This window comes from Spermophilus citellus (genome assembly GCF_964194105.1).
Source record: "Spermophilus citellus genome assembly, chromosome: 3".
Taxonomy (NCBI): Eukaryota; Metazoa; Chordata; class Mammalia; order Rodentia; family Sciuridae; genus Spermophilus; species Spermophilus citellus.
In genome coordinates, this window is record NC_138184.1 from 181,858,926 (window position 1) to 181,882,541 (window position 23,616).

A 23,616-nucleotide genomic window follows, 5' to 3' on the forward strand; every position below is an offset into this window, starting at 1 on the left:
CACGTGGCTTCTCTCTATATTTAGGAAGACATGCATGTCCTATTTCAAGCTGATAATTATAGCAAATGATACTGAAGAGTCCTAGGTTAAAATGGCTGGGGCATAGTGTTAGAGGGCCTGTCCTTGGACCTATTCATTTCTATTTTGGGAATAGGACTGTATGCTTCCAGGGGACATCGTCGTGACATCTTGGCATTCGGGCTTAAGGCACCTGCCGCTACCCGACTCCCCACTCTGTCCACAGGTACTCTGTGTTCATAAGAACAGGCTTGAGGCTTGCTGGCTTTTGTGGATTAAAAATACAGCTATTGCTATGATTAGTCATGAAGTCACATTCACTTCCCTTGCCCCACAGCGCCAGTCATCATGTTCCTATTGACCCAGCCCAACCCACTCTTTATAAAGCCTTATCAGAAATGCAGCTTTACCTCCGTGCTCTTAGTAAAACTGAAATATTCAAACAACTTGGAGAGTCCTGCTCTCTTATATCTTATTATTTTGTTGTTTAGTAAGCAATACCTACATTTGTATCTCTCTTGGCTCCATATTTACTTCCGTGGATTTTAGATTTTTCGTTATTTTGCATTTGGGGTCTGTGATTTAAAAAATACAGATTTGGTTTCAACTATGCATAAATAAGACTGTAAATGTGAGGGGAAAAAATCTGTTTTTTTTTCCAGTATGTTCCCCAGTGCCTTGGTAGTTTGCTTTGGCTGGGCTGTGCACTGTTTTCTGATGGAAAACCCAACAACAGAATCTATGACTCCAATGTATTAGTATGAACACTTCCAGGAGTGTTGATGTCATAGGTCCTTGGAAGGAAGCCCCACTGTTGACATCACTCTGGTCATTTCGTTGCCTTGCAGCAGCACAAAGACAAGGTGACAAGAGGGCAGTCTTTAGTAAGGTACTGTATAGGTAGTCATACTAAATCCATGATGAGCAAAGGAGTGGGGAGTGTTCTGTACAGGGTTTCATCTTCACTTACCCTTTATTAAGGGTGGCTGGCAAAGGGGTTGACACGTAGGAAGCACCCTTCAAATAGCCTTCAGCGATTTTGCTTAACACTGGGGACTTATCCATATGGGTTAACTGTTATTTCCTGTATAATTTAACTGAAGATTAATTTGATTTAAACTGAGTCATGATGGGTTTTTCAAAAGCTGATTGATATTATTACATTTTGTTTATAACAAAGTTCTTAATTTTTAGTTCTGTGAAAGGCATTTTGAGTGTATTTAGAAGAAACAAATGAGTTTAATGAAGGCAAGGGATGTATATTTTAGTCATTTGTGTGTGTGTGCGTGTGTGTGTGTGTATGTGTGTGTGAGACAGAGAGAGAGAGAGAGAGAGAGAGAAAGAGAGAGAGAGAGAGAGAGAGAGAGAGAGAGAGAGAGAGAGAGAGAGTTACTAGGGATTTAACTCAGGGGTACTCTTTCACTGAGCTATACCCCTAGCCCTTTTTTGTTTTTATTTTGGGACAGGGTCTCACTAAGTTGTTGAGGTGAGCCTCCATCCTTCTCTCTTGGCCACCCGAGTTGTACCACCTGCTTGGATGATTTTAGGCTAAAGATTTACCAATATTTTTGTGACTTAAGGCAAATATTTAAGTGCCCATGCCTGTTTCCTCCTAAATAATACTGCTCTTATTATTTCACACTATTGTTGAGAATAAAATAAGAGCATAATTAAGAAAATTGACAATTCCTATGCAGATACAGGGTTTACTATTATAATATTATACTTCTGAGACATAAAATAGACATTAAAGAAAGTATGCCATTTGGGTCTCTCTTCCATATATGTAGGCACACATTTTAGCAAGCATAGAATGTGGAACTAGACATTTCAGGGGATGCTAAGATGGGTGGGATACATGGTTCTAGTTCTTGAAGTTTACCTTTGTGTAGAGAACAAAACCACAACAAAAGCCAGAATTTGGTAAGAGAGTTCAGACCTAACTGTGAAGGAGAGAATGTGAGAACAAAGACACACATACACATACAAACACACACACATATTTCAACTTAAAAAAATAATTTTATATTAATGGATTACCAAAGAAATTTAAGAATCTTTCTTTTTCTTCTAGTTATCTTTTAAATTCTGACCTCTTTTTAAAAAAAAAATATTTTTCAGTTGTAGATTGACACAATACCTTTATTTATTTATCTGTATGTGGTGCTGAGGATCAAACCCAATGCCTCACACATGTAAGGCAAGAGCTACAATCCCAGACCCTAATTCTGACCTCTTACATATCCCCAATAGGTAGTGCTAAGGCAAGGAGACTTTTGCTATTCTTCATATCATGTTTGACACAAACCAAACATAATTATAATCAAGATTATACAATAAAGGTATTATCAGCCAAAGGAAATTTTGAATTATTGAAATTAATTATTATATTCTGTTCATTGTGAAAAAAACTGTAGTATTCCTGTGCTCGTGTTATGTTTCAATTTTTAACTGTAGTTGTAATTGCATGATGACATTTTATTAATTAGTATTTGATTATGAAAGTGATCATTTAAAGAAGAAATTATATAAATTTGATGAAGAAAACTCACCATGCTAAAATTAAAAATTTCAATGTAAATCCATCCTTTTCACCATTAAAAATTCCACTCTTTCCCCTTTGCTTTCAGATTTTTATTGTTTATATTTCAATTTTGTATATGTTAAGATAATTTTAGTATAAAATATAAGCTTAATGATTCAGGAAACTAGAAAAAATATGATTATTTCTGCTAAGATTAGGTTTCTCTTTAATAGAATAGAGTTAATACTGGGACAAAATACTTTGGATTTTCAGAAGGTGTTTCTACTAAATATTTGGTTTTGTGGCTTCGTGTGAGGATTTAATATATAATTGTTATACAAAATAAAGTATATTTTTCATATTTCCTTTATGAATGCTATAATTGAAAAAGTCTTAAAATCAAATTGAGTTTTGAGGTTTTGTTGAGTTTGGAATGTCTTAGTAATTTTCTAATTCTAAATATCTAGTCCATTCACTCTAGGTGAATATTTTCAAGGAGGTTTTAGGTAGGAAATAATAGTAAACTGGCTCATTGGCTGTAGAGACCCTGATAAAATCAAGAAAGGTAGGACCCAAAGAAGAAGATGAATGTGGGATTCTCATCAATGCAATATTTGACAAATATATATTGAGTTTCTACAATACTAGGTACTTAAACACTGGTACCAAAAAACTAGCTGGTTGCTATGCATGAGAATTTTTCATTCATATCTATGAAGTGAATGCTAAATGAGTAAGCAAATGAAGCATGGCAAACTCTGTGAAGAAAATAGGCATGGAATAGTTAATAACTGATGTGAGAAGACTTCTTTTAGAAAGCACAAGTCTGAGAGGTAACACATTTGTGCTAAGACTTTTTCACATATAGGTATAAAGGACAGTCTCAGGCAGATGAAACCGCAAGTTTAGTTTTTACTTGTTACCTTGAGGCAAAAAGAATGTACCATGTTTGAGGAATTGACAAGAGAACAAGTCAATCTGAAGTTTAGTGAAGAAGGGTAAGGATGGGAGGTGGATTATGGATAGAAGCTTAAATTTTATTTAAAATGAAATGGGGGTGAGTTAAATTACTTTAAGCAGGAGATGGATAATCTGGTTTATTACTAAAAAAGAGAAAGTACCAGTTGGTGCCAGTGACCTTTTCAACTTTGGCTTAAAATTAGGCTCGGGAAAGCAAACCTCTGAGATGTTTTGTTGATATAATATATTGCTTTCCAAGTTGGATTTCCAGTCTTAGGACCAAGGGATTATATTTGATTGCTCAGTGGCTCTGTCCATAATATGTATCTTGTCAAACCAAGATGAAGTGTAAGAGAGCTGGAATTGACATGTAACATCAGAAAGATGAAAGAATAAGAGTTTTATTCTGTCGTGTTCCCACAGTGTGCCAATTTTTACAACCACCCATGGAAAATAGGACTTCAGTGAAGTTTCTGTACATCATCAGATAAGAAAATCCAAAAATAGATGTTATAAAGAGGGTAAGAAGAAAGTTTCCCCTTACCTGCATCACCCCTTCCCCAGGGTGGCATAGCTCAGTGATAATGAACCCCCTTCAGCCCATGAAGCCTCCCACGGAAGAAAGTGAGAGCATAGTGAATAAGTGGCCAGCACCCCAAGCTCTAAAGATGCTTCCCAAGAGGCCCATTTCCTTCTCTTCCAACCCCAAATAACGAGGGGATGAGCATGGCTGTGTAAAAGGGAGAGGATGGGTGCAGTAGGGACTTGAAGCCATCTGGGGCTGAAACACAACAAAAGACTGCATATCTCACTAATCAGTTTGTGGACTCTTACAGGAACCCCATCCCAAGCCACTCAGTGTTGGAAGCCATGTATAAATTATGGGTTTGTTTGAGCCACCATAAGGCAGGGAGGCTACTTTTCTGGGAACTCCTGGCTGAAATTCCTCAGTTCAAGAAAACCCAGATCATGCTGCCACCCTGCCTTAGCTCACAACCCTAGGTTCAAATGCAGCCGCTGGGAGATGGACATAACCTGCCAAGCCCCAAACAACTTTCTTCCCCCATTCTTATCCTGTTTTCCTGAAGAAGCTCCTCACTAAATCCCTTTGATGTGTTTCATCAGACCTGTCAAGTCTCTTCCACCTGCCAATGCCCCCACTTTGAATATATATAGTTGACTTTTTGGGGGGTTTATTTTCTTTTACACACTCCCCCCCCACACACACATATGTATATATTTAGTTGTTGATAGACCTTTATTTTATTTATTTATATGCAGTGCTGAGAATCAAACCCAGTGCCTCACTCATGCCAGGCAAGTGCTCTACCACTGAGCCCTAGCCACAGTAGTGTTTTTTTTCTTAATATTACTTTCCTAGCCTTTATTGCCAGCTGGACCACACCTCAAAGATTACCTACTCCCTTCCCATGCAGGTCGTGAGCAGGATATCTGGCCTGTGGGGACTAGACCACTGGCCCATAGCTTCTTCCAGTGTCCCACCTGTTTCACTCCCTACCCCCGCATTGGCCAGCTCCCTAGGAGTGTCCCCTTCTCCAGTATGGGAAATGTGAACCTTTGCAGATGGCTTCTGAGCCCACTCAGTAGACTGGTTCAACTCTGTAGGATTGGGAGAAGGAACACTAACGTGTGTATTTCAGGGCACAGCCCTAGGAAAAGTAAATGGGGGGCTCTAGGAACATGGCTTGGCTTGGCAGGATCAAAAGAAGGCATAACATGTTCAAAATTCCCCTTGAGAAAGAACTAGAAAGGTGAAATGGGCCCCATCTATAGAAAAGGCCTGAGAAAGCCTCAGAACCCCTAGCCAAGCAGACTGGTGAATTCCTCTCCAGAAGCCAGTCAGTAAAGACGCAAAGAAATCACTTCTTCAAATGTGAAGACAGCCACACAAGATTCAAAAGTACATGAAAGTTGAAGAAAAATGATGTCACCAAAGGAAAACAATAATATTCCAGTATGTAGACCCAAAGTAATGGAGATTTACACATCTCCTGACAAACAATTCAAAATAATTATTTTAAGGAGGCTCAGTGAGTTACAAGAGAACACAGATAGACAATTCAACAAAATGGGAACCTAATAAAGAGATAGAAATAATTCTAAAAACCCAGAAATGCTGGAGCCATTTTTCATAAATAATATGAAAAATGAAGAAGAGAGCTTCAACCGCTGATGTCAGCAGAAGAAAGAATCTGTGAAACTGAAAACAGTTCATTTGAAATTATATAGTCAGAGGAGAAAAAAACAGAGTGAAAAAGAATGAAGAAAACTAGCAAAATTTATGGAACATTACGAAGAGAAATAACACATGCATTGTGGAATTCCAAGAAAGAAAAAGGAAAGTTGAAAGGGGGAGAAACCTTATATAAAGAAACAGTGCCTGAAAATATCCTAACTCAAAGAGGAATTCACTGAATTACAGCATATTGTCAAAAATCAACAATAAAAGGAGAATTTTGAAAGCAGCAGGAGAAGAGACTCATTACACATAAGGAACCTCTAATTAGACTAATGGTAGATTTCTCAGCAAAAACTTTGCAGGCTAAAAGAGAGTGGGATGACACATTTAAAAGGAAGGAAAGAAGGAAGAAAGGGAGGGAGGAAGGGAGGGAGGGAGAAGGAAAAGACTTCCAACCATGAATACTGTGTTTCAGAAATGAAAGAGAGAGAAAAATTTTCATACATACACAAATGCAAAAAAACCACCACCAACAACAAAAAAGCAGTTCATCACTACTAGATCTACCTTAAAAAGAAATATTAAAAGGTGTTCTGCAATTTCATAACAAAGGATACTAATTAGTAACATGAAAACATAAGAAAGTATAAAACTCACTAGTGGAAGTAAAAGTGTAGTCAAATTTGGAATAGTTTAAGACCTCAATATTGGTCTACAGATCAATTTTAATTCTGGTATAAATATTAAGAGACAAATACTAAAAATAACTATATCTATGTTAATTTGTTAATGGACACATAATAAAAAAGAAGCAAATTGTGCCATCAAAAACTTAAAATGTTAAAGGGGAGTAAAAATATAGTTTTTGTATGTGATTATGATGAGCTTGTCTTTAGCTTGGTTTAGTGTGTGTATTCACATACACAATGATAATTATGTAAAGCAGTGGCTATATTAATTAACTTGGTTGTGGTAATCATTTCACAATGTAAATCAAATTATCACATTGTATACCTTAAATATATACACTTTATTTATCAATCAGACATCAACAAAGCTAGAAAAAAATTGAATAAAAATAATAAGGTTGAAATTCATGTCAGACACTATAAATGTTAATTGAGCTATATTTTATATGAATTCTCTCCTATAGTAAGTCAATTTGGGGACTCAATCCTAATGATTCCTAAATTAGGGTTTGGGGGAAAGGGGGAAGGAGTTTTGTTTCTGGTTTGAATAAATTTGTTTAACAATTTAATCATTTAACAAGGTTAGACAGTTTATTTTTCAGAATCATTAACTTGTAAAAGTGAATGCACTAATTCTCTAAAAGGGGGTGTTATACAATTCAAATACAAGATTATTGAGTTCTTTGTTCAAATAATTATATTCTACAATTGAATAAAAGACATAGGAAAATACTAGCACATTAATTTATCTGTCTATTTCCTTACTGGCTTCACAGTATTTGATTATTGCTTCATAAAATGAGATTGGCAGAGCAATCCTTCCTTTATAATTCTTCTTTTGAATTTTTTTTTATTTTGTGTTGTTTCTTATGGATGATTTTTAGAATCTCTATAGTAGTCAACATGAACTTGTAACTAAAAGTAGATCCCTGTGGGAAGAATTGACATGCTTAAAATATTGTTTCTCTCTACCCAGAAAAATTATAGGTCTCAATTTGTTCAAAACATTTATTTTGAACTAATAGAGTTTCATAGTTTCCTACTGAAATCTTTTTGAATATTTTTTATTTATTCCTCAGTATTTTGTAATTTTATTTCTTTGTGAATAGAATTGTTTTTGCCTAATATTTGAATGGACTATGGTTATATTTGAATTGGTTGTTGGAAGGTAATACTTTTTTGTATATGTATTTAGATTCAGCTCCTTTTCAGAACTATTTTTCTAATGATTTCAGGTTGATTTTCTTGCACTCTATACACAGTGCCATTGTACTGAGAAGCAAGAAAACTTAAAAAGAAATATTAGGTGAGCTTGTTAGGGAAAAAAAAAAAGACATTTCTATTATGAAATACTTAGAATAAGAAGTTTGCACACAAACACCAACTGTGCCTTCTAACCCCCTAAATAAGTACATGGAGGTACAGAAATAATGATGCTGAAGGGATGAACCGGGGCTAGTCAAAGCCCAGAGAGAGAATGCAAACCAAGGGGGAAAGATCTGTAGCTAAAGAGGGTGACTAACTAAATCAAATTCTTCTGCTGGGCCAAGTCAGATGAGCACTAAGGACTAACCTTTGGATTAAGCAAACTTTCATCTTGTTTTCTAGAATCATCTCCTTTCAGTGATTTCTATCTTTCTCTCTCTCTCCTGAGCTTCTCAGTGTGTCACAAGGATGGTATGGGGAAAAGAGAGACAGTGTGGTTATGTTTAGAGGGTGCAGAAACCCAGGTATAACTTCCTAAATCTAGGAATGTTGCTTCCTTTTCCTATGCTTTTTCTCTTTCTGAAAAATCTCAGCTCATTTTCTTTGACTTATTTTATGACTAAGAACCATTGATTTACAAAAATCAGTTGTTCAGATATTTCTTCTACTAAAAGAAGACTCTCATGTAACACTCTTAAGTAGAATTTAAAGTTCTTTCATAACAACCTCTTAGAGAATGATGGAATGCCAAATGAATAAGTGATTGTGGTGGAAGGCATAATAACCATTGTCAGAGCAGACCTTTGTGTCCATTCAGAATTTTCTTCCATTCTACTTCCCTTTAGGTCTCACTTCCCCATGATGTCTCCTCACACAATGTGAGACCCTCCGCAAGGGAATTGCCAAGGCACTCAGAGATGCGGCCATCTCCTGCCTCTCTAGATCCTCCCTTTCTCAGCTGAAATATTGCAACTGGGCCTGGAATTAGATAAGCTCTGATTTCTTGTTCATTTTTAGAATCTACAACATTGTTACTCTGTGTTCTACCCTCTGAATATTCCTTACTTTGACAGTTTCAGATTCTGCTGAAATGTTTGTGTTTGCAAAGCTTACCACCTTTTTTGTCTTCTGTATGGATTGTCTTTTTAAATCAGAGGCTAATAGATTAATTTTTGAGTAAGAATTATACTGATCCTAACTTATCATCTCTGAGCAACTTAAATGAGGTATTCCTCTTTGAGTAATATCAAATTCATGTATTCATGGGCATGTACTTATTAGCCACTCTGTGCCACACACAATGGTAATACTAAACAAGGCAGGGGATGGAGGGAGAGAGAAAGACCTGGGCAAAGAAAGCTTAGTTTCCAGGAGGGAACAAAGAAAGTGACATAGAGAAAATGATGGCTTGAACTGAGAATTGAAGGATGGAAAGGAATGTTTTCTGGGTAATCTAAAAAGGGAAAGATATTCCAGACATAGAATTCGCACACGAATCTGAGGGAAAATGGCATACATGGGATGAATTATAGACACTTGTTATATAGCTGGTCACAGAATGTATTAAGGAGCCTGCAGAAAATGAGCAGGTTTAGATAGGTGTTACAATATGTTTGGCATTACGTTCTGAACTAAAGAATTCATGGCTTTATTTCTCCCTTAGGACCAAGGAGACAAGAAAAATCTTTTATCTTTAGGGTAACCCACAATGAGTGTATTTTTATCAGAATCTCTAAAGGTCGTGTGTGCAGTCTGAACATTTTGAAACACATACTCCCTTTGGATATCCTCCTGTACCCTCTCCCACTCACTGTCTTCATACATCCTGCCTCCTACGGGAACATTACCTTCAAACACTGAAGGAGTCTCTGTCTCAAACGTTCTGGATCTGAGAACCACTGAGGGAGACACGGGGAAGTTTGACAAGCAAGTTAGGTGGGAAAGTATCACGGTTAGATTAAACAATGTCTCCTCTTTGGCAGATATTTTACATTGAAATTTAGATGTAGTTTGTGTTCCAAATTAATAGGATGAGCCACCCTCTGTTCCCATAGACCTGCAGAAACACAGTTTTTCTGCCCAGAAGGCATGGCTGGAGCAGTAAACAGGCTCTCTAAAGATTGCACATCAATCCACTTGCTTTACCTAAAAAATTTATATGTATGGTTTTAAATGGTTTGAAGAAATCTTGTAAAAAGTACCCTGAAGTCTCGTAGTTTCTCCTCAAAACTTGTCAGGCTTAGTAGTGACAAAAAGGTAGAAAATATGTAAACATGTGGTGTATCATAATTGAGTACAAAGAGCAATAGGAGAAATTTTTCATATTACAAAGGAATTTGTTGAATTATTTCTTAATAACAAGTTCTCATATATATAATATATATATATATATATATATATATATATTTCAGCCAAAAGATCTTTCAGAAACCCATCTATTAATGTTGTAAAGCTCACAAGTTCTTTAGAACCCCACATATCAAGAAAGATGAAGGCAGAAATTGCAAAAATAGACTTAAGTTGGGCTGGACAATCTTCCTGGGGCATGGAGCTCATGTATTTGGAGAACAACTATTTTTTAAACTATATGGTTGGATGATCATGTCCTGACTTTCACTCCAACACTAACAATGAGACCAAATAGTCAAGTGAAGCTGTTACTTGGCAAATTAATCATTGATGCTAGTCGGGTTTCAAATGGAAAGTGTTAGGTTAGTGGAACTCTCCACAGTGGCTTACGGACTTATTGCCTTGTACTATCTAGTGAGAATCATCTCTTCTGAGGTGTGTTAAGTATATCATGTTAACATACAAATTCAGAGAGATGTAACTGCTCCTCGCCCACAGAGCATAAGGGAGCCTGTTGGAGACAGATGTCACCATTTCTAAAAGGAAGTCAGTTCCACTGTAACAAGCAAAAGCTGAGCACCATCTAGTGGGAGCAGCATACCCAAGAATGATGCCTATTTGGTTTGCTTTCCAACTTTGTACTTGGAATTCTTATTTAAGTGTATATTGTGAATATGGGTCTGTTTTTATAACAGACTTAACTGGGAGGTCCCCTACTGGCTTCAATTCTGTGTGGTTTTTTTTTTGGGGGGGTGCCCCTTCATAATTGTGCTAATATTTATTGAGTTTTTGTTATAACCAAGCATACTACACTCTTTCCTCAGGGCTTCAGTGTGCAGTTGTACAGGTTGTACCTTGCAAAAGATGCTTGGGTGAAGGGACCAGGAGACTGAGATGCACTTTCATCTTCACTCACCCCTCTGTGTTCTCTGATGAAGGATTGCATCCACCTGGAGAGAGACTGTGCCTTTCTAACCTGCACAAATTTACAGTCTGAAGCAATTCTGGTGCGTTATATGCTTGATCTTATTGAATCCTCACAACCTTCTTGCAAAGTAGTATTGACCCATTTTTTGAGGAGGAAGTAAGGCTTAGGGATTAAATAAAATACCCAATGTCACATAGGTGGGGAGGGGGTGTAGCTTTAACCCAAACAGAATTAACCATTATTGTAGAAGGTCCAAAGTGTGATTGTTCGTGTGCACAGGTGCTTACATGGTAAAATCACAGTCCTCCCACTCCCAGCTAGAGCCAGAGATGCTGTGCAGTGTCTTCCCAACCTGAGTAGTCTCGCTCAAGTGGTTCAAAACAGAAGCAAGCTCAGAGCTGCCTCTGTGCCTTGAAAATTTGACTGTGGGCAACCGAACAAGTAACCAAACCAAAAACTTATCAGGCACTGTGCTAGAGGACCCAGGCTTGCCAGGCTCATTAGGGGGTCACCTGCTCCCTTAGTTTAACTTTTCAACAAAAGTTAAGTTTTGCCCTCTTAATAAAAGAAGCACATTCTTCCCTCCAAGTTCTTGTTCACCTTGTCATCCACCTCAAATGCCCTTTCTTACCACTCTCCCATTTCTGCCTTCAGGACGCAACTTCAACCTCCCTTCCCTATCTCAATGAAGTTTTTATATTATGCAAGACCCCATTTCTTTTCCTCCTTTATTTCCCTATCATGTTTAGTTTGCCTCCAATAGTAATTATTTGTGTCCATTCATTACTTTGGGTTTTATTGTAATCTCTTTGAGGACAAGAGGAATAACATTTTGGCTTTGCATAATGTGGACATTTGAAAACTGTGAGTGGAATTGAAGCCCTGGGACCTAAACAATGGCAAGAGAGAGCTGCAGCTCTGACATATGCTTCATGCTCTCAGGGAAAAAAATTAATACAGGGAAAGACAAGCTGGGAGCTTTAAGCTGAATCCACAATGCATTCTATAGCACAATAGATTTGTTTTTAATAAAGACCTAGTGAATAATTTAATTAGTGTGATTTGCCATAATTAACTCAGTTCCCAGAAGCCAAAGGAGTTACAGAGTTGTAAATCCCATGGTACCAGCCAGGTTGAAAACTTGCTCTGAATTATTTCTTCACTTTCATTTTGACTACAATTATCTATTAAGCCCTCAGGCTGGAGTCTGGAAGAAATTAAGTACAAGAAAAAATAGAAAAACTACTCTGGGCACTTCTGAGAATATTTATAAAGAGTTTATTTTGCATAGAAGCAAATTGTCAATAAAAGAGAATTCAGAAAACAAACTATTGTGAATATGTAGCAAAATAGAAATTTAATATTTATTTAAAAATAAACTTAAGATCCTTATTCTTAACTTTATAACTTAGAAGATATTTTTATCTAAATTTTTCACAGTTATACCTTGACATATTGTTATTTTGGAATCAATATACTCAAATGTAATTGATAAGATAAATATTTTACATACTATAACATTTACTATGAATGTCATTTCTTGATTCATATCTTAACATATAAAATATTTTTGAAAGGAAACTGCATTATAATTGATTTATATTAATGAAGGAAAACAGAACTGGCAATTTCAGACAGGTTGCTGAAATACGAGACTTTTTAAGACTTTGTTAAGTTTAAAGGTAGCAATGAATCTCTACAAGAGAATGGACTATAGCATATAAAATTTTAACCATACATACAAGGTCCCATAGAAAACAATAAAGGGAGAGGCATTGAATGAAATCACTGTGGTGGGCTGCATTCTCTCCAATGAAGTCAGATATTAATAGAGTTGATAAAAAAGTTGGTAAAGGTGTTTGTAATAAGCATAACTCCAAAGACTTGTGATAGTGCTAGGACACCTAAAGCTTTAAATGAACTGAATCCATACAAATCAGTGGGTTAAGTAATAAATGAGTTCTGAAAGTATAAACAGAACTTTTAATGGTTCAGGAAAAGAAGTAGTGGTAGGAGAGAAGTATGTTCACAGATCAGGCAAATGGCAAACCTTAAAATAATAGGTACCTGGGCCAAAACAAGTGGCTCCTGACAGCCTAAAAATATGCAGAAATATGCAGTTCTGATAACAGAAATAATGATGTAATTTTCGAGCAACATTGAGAATGAAAGTTACACAGGAGGCTTGGGTGGACATGTGTCATATTTTTTCCCAGATGACACAGAATATAAGCAGGTAATTTGTGAATACTTACGAGAGAAAAATGGGTTTTGAATGACGTTTATCATTTGAGCCCTATATTAATATTCAACTACTTTATTCCTTCAACATTTTACAAGTAATTTGTATATGCAAAAACTTCACTTTTTTTTTCCCAAAAGGAACACTGGACTAGCAAATAAAGATCAGGATCTCTATGTTTCCTTTGACAGAAACTCTCAGCAAACCTGGGGATAAGATGAAGAAACAAACACAAGTTCAATGTAGAACAGGTGGTAAGTTTATGACTATTCGAATAGCCAGATAAAAATCTTAATAATATGTGATGTAAATTTTATTCTGCATGATTTAACACATTCAACATGTTTATTAATATTTTTGATCAATTTTTATGATCATTGGATTTTAGGAAGCAGTTTCTTTGTTATCTCTTAAACATAATTGGCCTAGGAAAATCTGACCTATTTTAAAATAAATAATGTATTTCTTATAGCATAGATACAAAAATGTTATTAAAGATACAGAAAAACAAGCATAAAACTTTCCAACAAAGGAGTTACACTCACCTGGAAAATGTTGCCACTGAGCTGATGAAAATTATACTCATATTTCACCACTAATTAAAACAACAATGATGGAAACTCATTTGTGAAGGGAGACCAAAAAGTATTAATGCAAGAACATACTGAGGAAATGGAAATAGAAGATAAAATAATAGCTGTGAACTCAGAAAAGAAGAAAAAATATCTAAAGATTGAATTTTTAGGATTTTGATGAGGATAGATCCTGAAGAGAACAGAAAAAGAACATAAAACAAAAATGAGAAAAGCAAACAAAATGAAATGAAAATAAAACACATTAAAAAGTATAGTAAGTTGTATTCCTACATATCTATATACTATATCTACAAATAAAACAGTCAAATGAGGTCCAACGAATGCATAGTTGGAGACCCTAAAGCAGGAAGTTTAGAAGAGAGAGAGAGAGAAAAGAAAAAAACAAACAAATTGAAAGACATAGCTGAAGGAAATTTTTCTGAATGAAAAGAAGGTTAAAATTGAAATAGTCATAGGATATACCACGTGCGCCAGGGAAAAGTGACATGAAGAGTCAATGCAGAGAAATAACCTAGTAATATCAGTGGATTTTAAAGATAAAAAAAGTCAAGTGTGGTGGTGCACACTTATAATTCCAGTGGCTGGGAAGGTTGAGGAAGGAAGATCTCCAAGTTCAAAGCCAACTTACTGAGGCCCTAAACAACTTAGTGAGGCGTTAAGCAACTTAGAGAGATGCTGTCTCAAAATAAAAAATAAAAAGGGTGGGGATGTGGCTCAGTGGTTAAATGCTTCTAGGTTCAGTTTCTGGTACAGAAAAATAAATAAGTAAGAAAACTTTGAGTTTCCAAGTTAGAATGAATAAAGGAAAAATCAATCTGATATAATACATCTCCAAAGCAACATCTATAAAATATTTAAGAAAATAAAATATAAACAAATAATTTTATGTCTAACCAAGTTATGTTTCGGGAATAAAGATTACATTACAAAATCTCTGAACTTGCAAGACTCAGGCCTATAGTCCCATGAAATCTTAGAGATATTACTAAGGAATTCCTTCAGCAAAGCAATAATGATGGAGTAACTATGACAATGGATTAGCAGAGATCATTGAGAATGTTTTACTGTAGAGCTCATAATAAAAGGAATGCAAGGATTAGAGTTACCAAGCAGAATGTTGATGTTATATGTCCTGTCAATATAGAAATGACAATATTAATATAACTTGGAACAGAAAAGGAAAAAGAAGTCAAATGGAATTGATTGTATCATCTGGAGTAGCTAAGAGTAAAAGGAAACACATTAAGTCTGACACAACATAATGGAAATATAAGCAAATTTAACATATGAATGCAAACCCTAAGGAAGACAAGTAGTAGTAGAGGAGATGCAAAGATGGAAGAGGAAGAAATATGACAGTTTTATCATTTTTTTTCAGGTAAGAAATAGTACTGTACAGAAAAATTGAAAATCAAAGAGTTCTGTGTTATAAATCTAAAGTTTTAAATTTACAAAATGAAAGCATTCCTAAATAGCTGATCAACTACATATAAAAGTGAAAACAGATTCCATAGGAAAAGATTTTTTAAAAACTACAATAAACCAAGCAAACATTTTGGCATACCATTAAGTATAAATGAGTCTAACTCACTGATTAAGGGGGAAAAAACAATTTAACACGTTCATGGTGGATTCTTACCTCTGTCTTCATATTTTCTCTCTTGTGTGTCTTAAATAGATCCCAAGGAAGATGGGCGTTAACAGAACAGAATGTAAATCCAATAGTCTTCAAGACTGAAATGGACAAAATAAAGAGTACTGTGGAGGACAATAAGACAGGAACTACTTAAACAGGAACAGCTTGTTACTGGATAAGAAATAACTCATTCTTTAAGAAAAATACAGAAGACCTTTTATACAAGGACAGTGGATTAAGTAAATATCTGCATGCCTGTGAGACTGCCACAGAGACAAGGCTATTGATAAAATGGGGTTCAGTGTGGGAGGACCTGGAACTTGGTCGTGTGGATGTGATGTTACTGGCAATTGGAAACTGCTGGAGTATAGTGAGAAGAGTCCTTTAATGTGAACAATACTTTTAACTGTGGTTCTAATGTGTGGTCCTCAGACCATCATCATCATCACCTGGGAATTTGCTAGAAATTCAGTTTCAGGCCTTACTCTATACTTCTAGACCCTACAAGATTCAACTCAGAGGTGGGGACAGGTTGGAGAAGACATGGTTGGGGTCCAACATTCTGTATTTTGATAAGCCCTTGGATGATTCTGATGGAAACTACAGTTTGAGAACCATTGCTTTGAAACTTGTGCTGGTCTAGGCCATTGTTTAGAAGACTGTTGCACTAGTATATCTGTGAAGTATTCAGAAACCAGAATGGAAATGGGGTGGGAGTTTTGAGACAGTGAATCAAAAATGGAAGATGAAATCTGCTGATCAGTTTTACAGAAAAAGAAATGTCCAAAATGATTCCAAGAAATATTTTGGAAAAATATGAATAATTGTTGCCCAAAAAGGAATATTTAACTGATTAAAAATCATGTGAAAAGAGATTAGTTTTACTTTTAACAGAAGCAATGCAAAAACAATAAGTGACATGAATATATGGTTTGTCATATTGAATTAGATAGAATAGGTAATTAAGTTTTTTTTTAATGTAAAGTCCACTCCATGAAGTTAACCTGTAGAAACATTTCAAACATTCCCTTCAACTCCTCTGTGCTAGGGTGATGGGAATAGAGAGGCGGGAAAGACCTGAGTGAAGACTACAGGTTCAAGGGGTAATCAATAGCTTGATCGCTTTCTCAGTACCTGTTTAACATATATTTTGACCAATAGCCTTAACACTTTTGCAATACCTCTTTATCATAGATTTTGATTAATGTCCGTAACCAGAAGATACATAAGTCCCTAGTACATTTAAGTGGCAACCCCTATTGGGTCCCCTCTCACTCTGTGGGAGTTCTGTCTCTTTTCTTCTCACTTGAATAAATCTTACTCTCTTAAACTCACATTTCCTGATTTGTGAGTTTCATTCTTTGAATTAGTGAGTTAAGAGCCCAGAAAGCAATTGATGGTGAGAAGCTGAGGTCTGTTGTAATAAGGGAATGAGGGTGGGAATGGCCCACCACTGAGAGTTGCAACACACTGCTCAGCAATAGTGAAAAATATGACTTTGTTGACCAAGGCAGGTGTCCCCTGCTGTTATTAGCTGCTTAGACTAAAATGGGCTTTCTTGGCTGAAAATACCTGCAACTTACGTAGGCCATACCTGCCAGTACAAACAGAGAATCTGGTTTCATCTCAAACTCCAGTTTCAATATTATCAAATATTTATAAAAGTGTTTAAATAAAATGCAGTCAAAATAGCCTTGTAAGTTTGTAATTTTTGCCTCCTTTTTTGACCTAAACATAAAGTAATGGTAGTTTTCTAAAAAAAAAATTATGCTAAAAATAATACGAGCATTTCTGTAAAGCAAAAACAAAACTGATGTTTACACTCAGGTGATGATTGAATCTACAGACTTGTTTGTCTTTAGTCTTAAATGTAAAACATTCTAGAAATTTGAGACTCTCTGGGTAATTGGAACAAAAAGTGCTCCACTTGTAGAAAGATTCAGAAGCCAGGCTTACCACGTGAAATTTAAGGCTGGGGCAGATTCGCTGTCCAACGAAAGAGGTTATGCCAACATTAGGGCCAAAGTTTTTACAAACTTGAGTGTCTGGGATGACAGAAAGGATGATGGAAGGAAGAAGGGTCAGAGACTATATCCCCACCCTCACTTTATCCCTCAGAGGTCAAGATATGGTCCAAGCTGTATCTTTGCTCAAGTGTGAAAGCTGTATCTTTGCTCAAGTGTGAAAACTCTGGTATCTCCATGTATTATAAAGTGACCAAGTCTGGGAGCCAAAAAGTGACTTAGTTCTAGGTTGTGAACTACAGGCAAAATATTCAGATAAAGAAGGATTTATGGTCAGATAAAAAGGAGAAGGTGGGAAATTCTACTTAAGAGAAGACTTCAAGCTAAATTCTGACTACTAAGTTCACAAAGAAAAAGCATAACTCAAAGGAGTTGACCATCTACAGACTGAGATATTGGAAACCGTGAGCATCAATTATGTTCTCCTTTACATTATTCTTCTCAGGTCTTTCATTTGCAGCAGAAAAAAATGAATAAAACAGAAATAATGGTGAAAATGAACATGGAAATTCAGATATTTCTTCAAGATCTTGATTTCAATCATTTTGAAGTTTTACCCAGAAGTGGGATTCATGGATCATAAAACTCACATGGGATTACAAAAACACAAACTAAACAAATAACCAAAGGAATCTTAAGAAGAACAACGTTGAATACGTCATATTTCCTGATTTCAAGGTGTATCACAGAGCTATAGAATTAAAAACATATGGTAATGATCTAAAAACTGATAAGTGGACAAATGGAACATAATGGAGAGCACAGAAATAAGTTCATTTATTTACAGTCAATTAGTCTTCAACAAGATTGCCAAGAATACACGCAGAGAGGATCATCTCTTTAATAAATGATACTGAGAAAACTCAATACTCTCAAACAAAAGAATTAAATTGGAGTTTTATTTTGTACCATAAACAAAAATCAATGCAAAATGGATTAAAGACCTAAATGCAAATTCTGGAAACTGTAAAACTACTAGAAGAAAACATGGGAGGAAACCTTCTTGATATTGGTTTTGGTAATGATTTCTTGAACATGGCACCAAAGGCACAGGCAACAAAGGCAAAAAAGACAAGCAGGACTAGATCATATATTTCTTTGCACCTTCTAGGTTTTTCAAAATTGAAACAGACTTCTGGTAAAGGCATGGTAAAGCAGCATCACCTGCACATTGATGTTTGTACTGAAAATTAGTACTGCTTTGAAAAGCAGTTTGGCAAGGAGTATCAAGGGCCTTAACTGTTCATACTTTTGACTTAATATTTTGTGTATGGGGGGGCAGAATTGGGTCCATGATTTATCTATAATTGAAAAGACAAATTGGAGTAAAAAATTATTATATTTTCTCTTAAAAATATTGTTATCCTGTGACATTGCTGTGATATTTAATTACTTTCATCAGGTAAATGAAAACCCAAATATTTTGAAGTTAATTGTACATAATTCACATTTTTTGCATTCTTCCTTAATTCGAGATTGACACTAGTGCCCTCATCTTGACTGTCTTAAACAATGACTCGATGCAATTAAAGTCACAGAGAGAAGCAAAATTAAAAAACAAGTAGAATAACAGTCCAAATTTTTGAGGTGCTCTATGTACAGACTTGATAAAGTACTCCCAGCCTCATTTGCCCTCCACTAACCACAGTACATACAAAGCTGCTGTTCAATTGAAAGCTCTCAAATATTTTTGTTTTAATGGGAAATTTAAAATACTGTTTTACTTATTACTTAAAATATAAGTGGAAATAAATATTACAACTTTTATTGACCTGAATGATCAGGAGCACAGACTTGAACAGCTGGGGCATCAGGAAATAAGGACCTAGTCCAAGCATTGTGTGCTTTACAGATGGAAATATTGGCCAAGATCCAAAGGTGTTAAAGGAATTGCCTGAGCCATAAAGCTATTAGGTTTGTAGAGCTATATTCCTGTCAGAGTTCTTTTAAGATTTAATGATTTTTAAGAAAAGGCCATGTGGGTGGAAAAACTTGTTAGAAGGAGGAGCACATAAATTTCAGTGGGGACTGGAAATGGGTAGAGCTTCAAAAGTAAAGATGTATAATCCTACTTGATTTTCAAATTAAGAATAGAGAAGTAGAAATTTCCTGATATCTCCCTTGGGGAATAATGATTTACCAAATGAGTCTTTAGGGCCATTCTGGTCAGGCCCATAGTTTGTCAAGGTGAGCCTGATGAAACCTGTGTAGAAGTGAGAGGACACACGGGCTGGGGTGAGTGAGGACACTGGGAACTAGCTTTCAACTATATTTGGCTTTCCTTGTGCATGTTTTGATCATCCCAGAAACAAAGACCAGCACATGGCAGCTCACATGGGTTCTCTACTAGCAAGCAGCCCATGCAGCTGCTGTTGAAGGGCTAGCCTGGGAACTATGAGGGTGGGTGACACAGTCTGAAAGAAAATGCTACTTTCCATACTTAAGAGCTGGTAATAGTTGTAAGCTTCAAATATGGTTGACAAGGATTAAATCACATCCCACCATAACATAATTTTCTTAGACAAAAACCACTATCATTACCATCATTATTTGCTTGCGCTTTTTAATTGTCGGTTACCCATATGAAGGCATTTCCATCACAGGCTAGTTCCCTTCTGTGTCCCTTTTCTTGTAACTTACCAGGAAATCAGTTATTCTCAATGCACTTGCCACTTAGTTTCCTCAAGAGTCTCTTCAAGAGGTCTCCTGCAATCATCACTTTGCTTTTAAGATACTATGAAAATTGCATTTAGCTTCCCTTCTCCACCTCGATCACTGGCTTTGAGCCATTGTGGGTGTGTGGGTTCCACTTCTTGCTCAGCGGGATTTAATCATGAATTATCCACCCTTCTTCAGCCTGTTGCCTACTCCCTCCCCTACTCCCCTACTCCCCTTCCTCTAGGTTCTGACAACAACCTACTAACTCCCTACTTCCTTCCTTCTTCTATGGCTCCTTAAGTCAGTTTCATATTTAACTATTAAAGTACATAAAATGCAATTGCATTTTAATATCAAGTAGAGCCAAGTAACGAAGACTTCCTTATCTAGGTCTTTACTATTATTAGTAAAACTTTTTTAAACGGCAGGTTGACTTTTTTGGGGGTGCTAGCCCTTTCTTGGACCAGATTTTTTTTTCTTTCTATCAGCTTGTACCTGAGATCTTCTAGCCCCAATTCCTTTTACTAATTATATATATTTTTTTTTCCCAAATGAGTTTGCCAGAACACCTAAAAGGGAAAAAAAAAAAAAAATCTTGGTCCTCTCACTGGTGTAAGGTTGCCAAGACTGCAGTTAACACCTGTCTCTTTATCACCACCTCCTGGTGAAATGACTGCATAGCTCACACTTAACTGAACTTGTTGGAAGGAAAAGGTACTTTGGGATATTTCATAGTAGTTCTACATTGCAGGTTTTAACAGAGAAAGGATGAGTTGCTTGAATGTATTATAAGACCACCGTACATGTTGCAAATTATGTTACATGTTATATACAGCAAATAAAGCAGCTCTTGTGAAAGATATAGTGACTATGAAATTTAGAAAAAAAAATCCATCATTGAAGCATTGATCTAGCTTTTCACAGCACATGGATTTATATGAAGGATACTGGCAAAATATTTAGTGGAAGTTTTGAAGTTTATATACTACAAGACACGTTATCTTTAAAACATAATATCTTTAAAACAGCTTCTCTATTTTGAGCTGGAATTTTGGGGATCCTTGGACAATTTTCCTTTCTCTTCATTCATTACTCCAGTTGTTTCTCTCCATCTCTCTTTTGTCAGTCCCAAATGCAGGCATCTCACTTTAAATATATTCTTTCATTGCCCTCTTCTATTACTCTCTGAGAGTCCTGCCCAATGTTCCCAGTAAAGCATGACTTTTCTGGGGTTTCTTTCCTTTGGGAGAGTCTTCTGTGTAAGGAGGCTTTGCTGGATTTGAAGGTGGGAGGGAAAGTCAATTGAAGCGACGTAGCAGTCATTGCCTTTGTATTTATGAAAAAGTTTCCCTCTGGTCAAATATTTTTGATCCTGAAGTTGCCTAAGGTAATGACACTTTCTGGCCTCAGTACTTTTCCTCACTGTGCCCTCTGCCTGGAACATTCTTCAACTAGTTTTGAATGATGAGGTTCTTCTCTCCCTTCGTGTGTCAGCATAAATGTCACCTCCTCAGAAAGGATTCCCTTCCTGTCATAGTGTACTGTTAATGCCCTTTTGAAAATATTCACATTTGACAATTTTATTAATTAACTTATTGACTTATTTGCCACTAGAACAAAGCTCTGTGAAGCTGCCAATCTAGTTTAGTGACATGTTCCCCTGTACCTATGGCAGTTTCTGACACAGAATAAATTATCAACATGCATCTGCTCAGTAAATGATCTTTTCAGTTGTTCTGCTATTTATCTAGTTTAAAAAAATCATATTATTCTTTTCATACTTCTGAAGTCCCTGGTCTAATTTTAGCTATTTTCCTCCATTTTATCTTACTTATTTCATTTAATTTGCCATTTTATACTGGATGAGATTAGTCCAACATATAGCATCAATATTTAGGATCTCTTTTATCATATTTCATTTTTTTCTTATCTCTAATTTTTATCTGTTCTAAAAGCTGTTATTCATTTTAAAATATTTAAATTGATTTATTATGATTTTATTTATTAGAATATTCAGATTATCGTTTTAGCGAATAATGTTTGTTTACTTAAAAAATAGATTTCTTCTCCTTCAACAATTTCCTTGCCTTTCATCACTTCTTTTCTTTATTGCTTCAAAGTAGAGGGCAATAGCATTTGGTAGGCAGAAGTGGAACTAGGCAGAGCCCCAGGGGCAGTGGTGAAGTGGTCATAAAATATTATTCAATGCTCCCACAGGTATTTTTTCTTTCAGTAGAAAAAATATGTTTAAAGTCAATATTATACCTTATCCAAGTTTGGGTGAGAGTATTGGATATCCTCATTTTTACAACATTGGTTGGAATATATGGAAGCAGATAGACACTAAGGTAAAACAAGATAATGGCTTTAATTGCATTTCAGCTCATTTTCTATTGAAGTTCTGCAAGCCAACCCAACTGAAAAACACAATTACCTAGTTATTACCCTAGTTATTACTTTTTAGGAGTGTCCATAGCATTGATAGAGAATAAGATAGGAAAAAGTCCAAATAATTTTGAACATACCTGATATAAAGGGACAAGAGATGGATAATATACAAACTCTTGGAATTTGAATGTTAGTCTATGTTAATATTTAACTTAAACATACATATATATATTTATTTCTCAGCATGGGAGAGGAAAGTATACTCTCTGACTCAGATTTTCTTCTTTGCTTCCTGATTATGAAATTCAAGAGGAAACAAACAAAGGCAGTACTTGTCCTCGGTATTTAGGTATCCAGAAATACGAAGCCCTCAGGCCTTCATAACTGGGGTGCTTTCTTCCTTTAAGTCATTTGTCCTGGTTTCTCCCTCTGTGATTGGCTATGTGCAGAGCCCTAGTTTTCAGGGAGATATTTTAACTGCCTAATTTTGTTAAGATGCCTTCCCTCACAGAAGCTTTGCATTTCTGAGAAGTGGTGTAGGAGATCCTCATTCTTCAAGTCACTTACTTTTGCAGAAAGAATTCTCTTGTTGCGTAGGAACAAATTATATAAAATATATTTTGGCTCTAAATCGCCTGGCCCATTAACATTATTTACTTAAGAACTTCCCAACATCCATCTCATTCTGAGGCATTTGGAACATCTACCCATAAGGGAAATACAGTTTACCTCTTTCATCTGAGAAGTCATGCATTTGATCCCCATACTATGCACATTCAAAGATGCCAAGAATGATGCCCCTTTGTACTTAATTCTACTGTCACTAGCCATAGAATACCACTATCAAGTGACTGTCCCTTTGCTAAGGGATTGACTGATAAAACCCACACATTGTCCCATTACCTAGAACTGGTCATCTAAGTAGTACCTCAGCTAAGATCATCCAGGTCTGTTTAACCAGGTGTCTTTAGCAAATATGATGCAGCAGAAGCCTGAACCCAAAGTTACAACAAATAACACACATGCATCTTATATAATCACATGGTTCTGTATTCTAGAACACCTTTCACAATGACAAAAATTCTTAGAATCTGGAGGGATGGAGAATAAAGGCTATGATCTCATAAACTTTTCCATTCATCTCAGTCCCAGGGGCTATATCTGTATTGTCTAGTTATAAAAATAAGATGCTTCCTCC

General features: G+C 35.9%; 1 long non-coding RNA gene across 1 annotated transcript; it reads left to right on the top strand.

The window, feature by feature from the left end:
- Nucleotides 1–103: 103 nt before the first annotated feature.
- On the top strand, nt 104–16,040 carry LOC308645154. Its single transcript, XR_014021159.1, has 5 exons — nt 104–244; nt 3,926–4,023; nt 10,771–10,953; nt 13,308–13,370; nt 15,391–16,040. It is a non-coding gene; the product is annotated as an uncharacterized lncRNA (long non-coding RNA).
- Nucleotides 16,041–23,616: the final 7,576 nt, after the last annotated feature.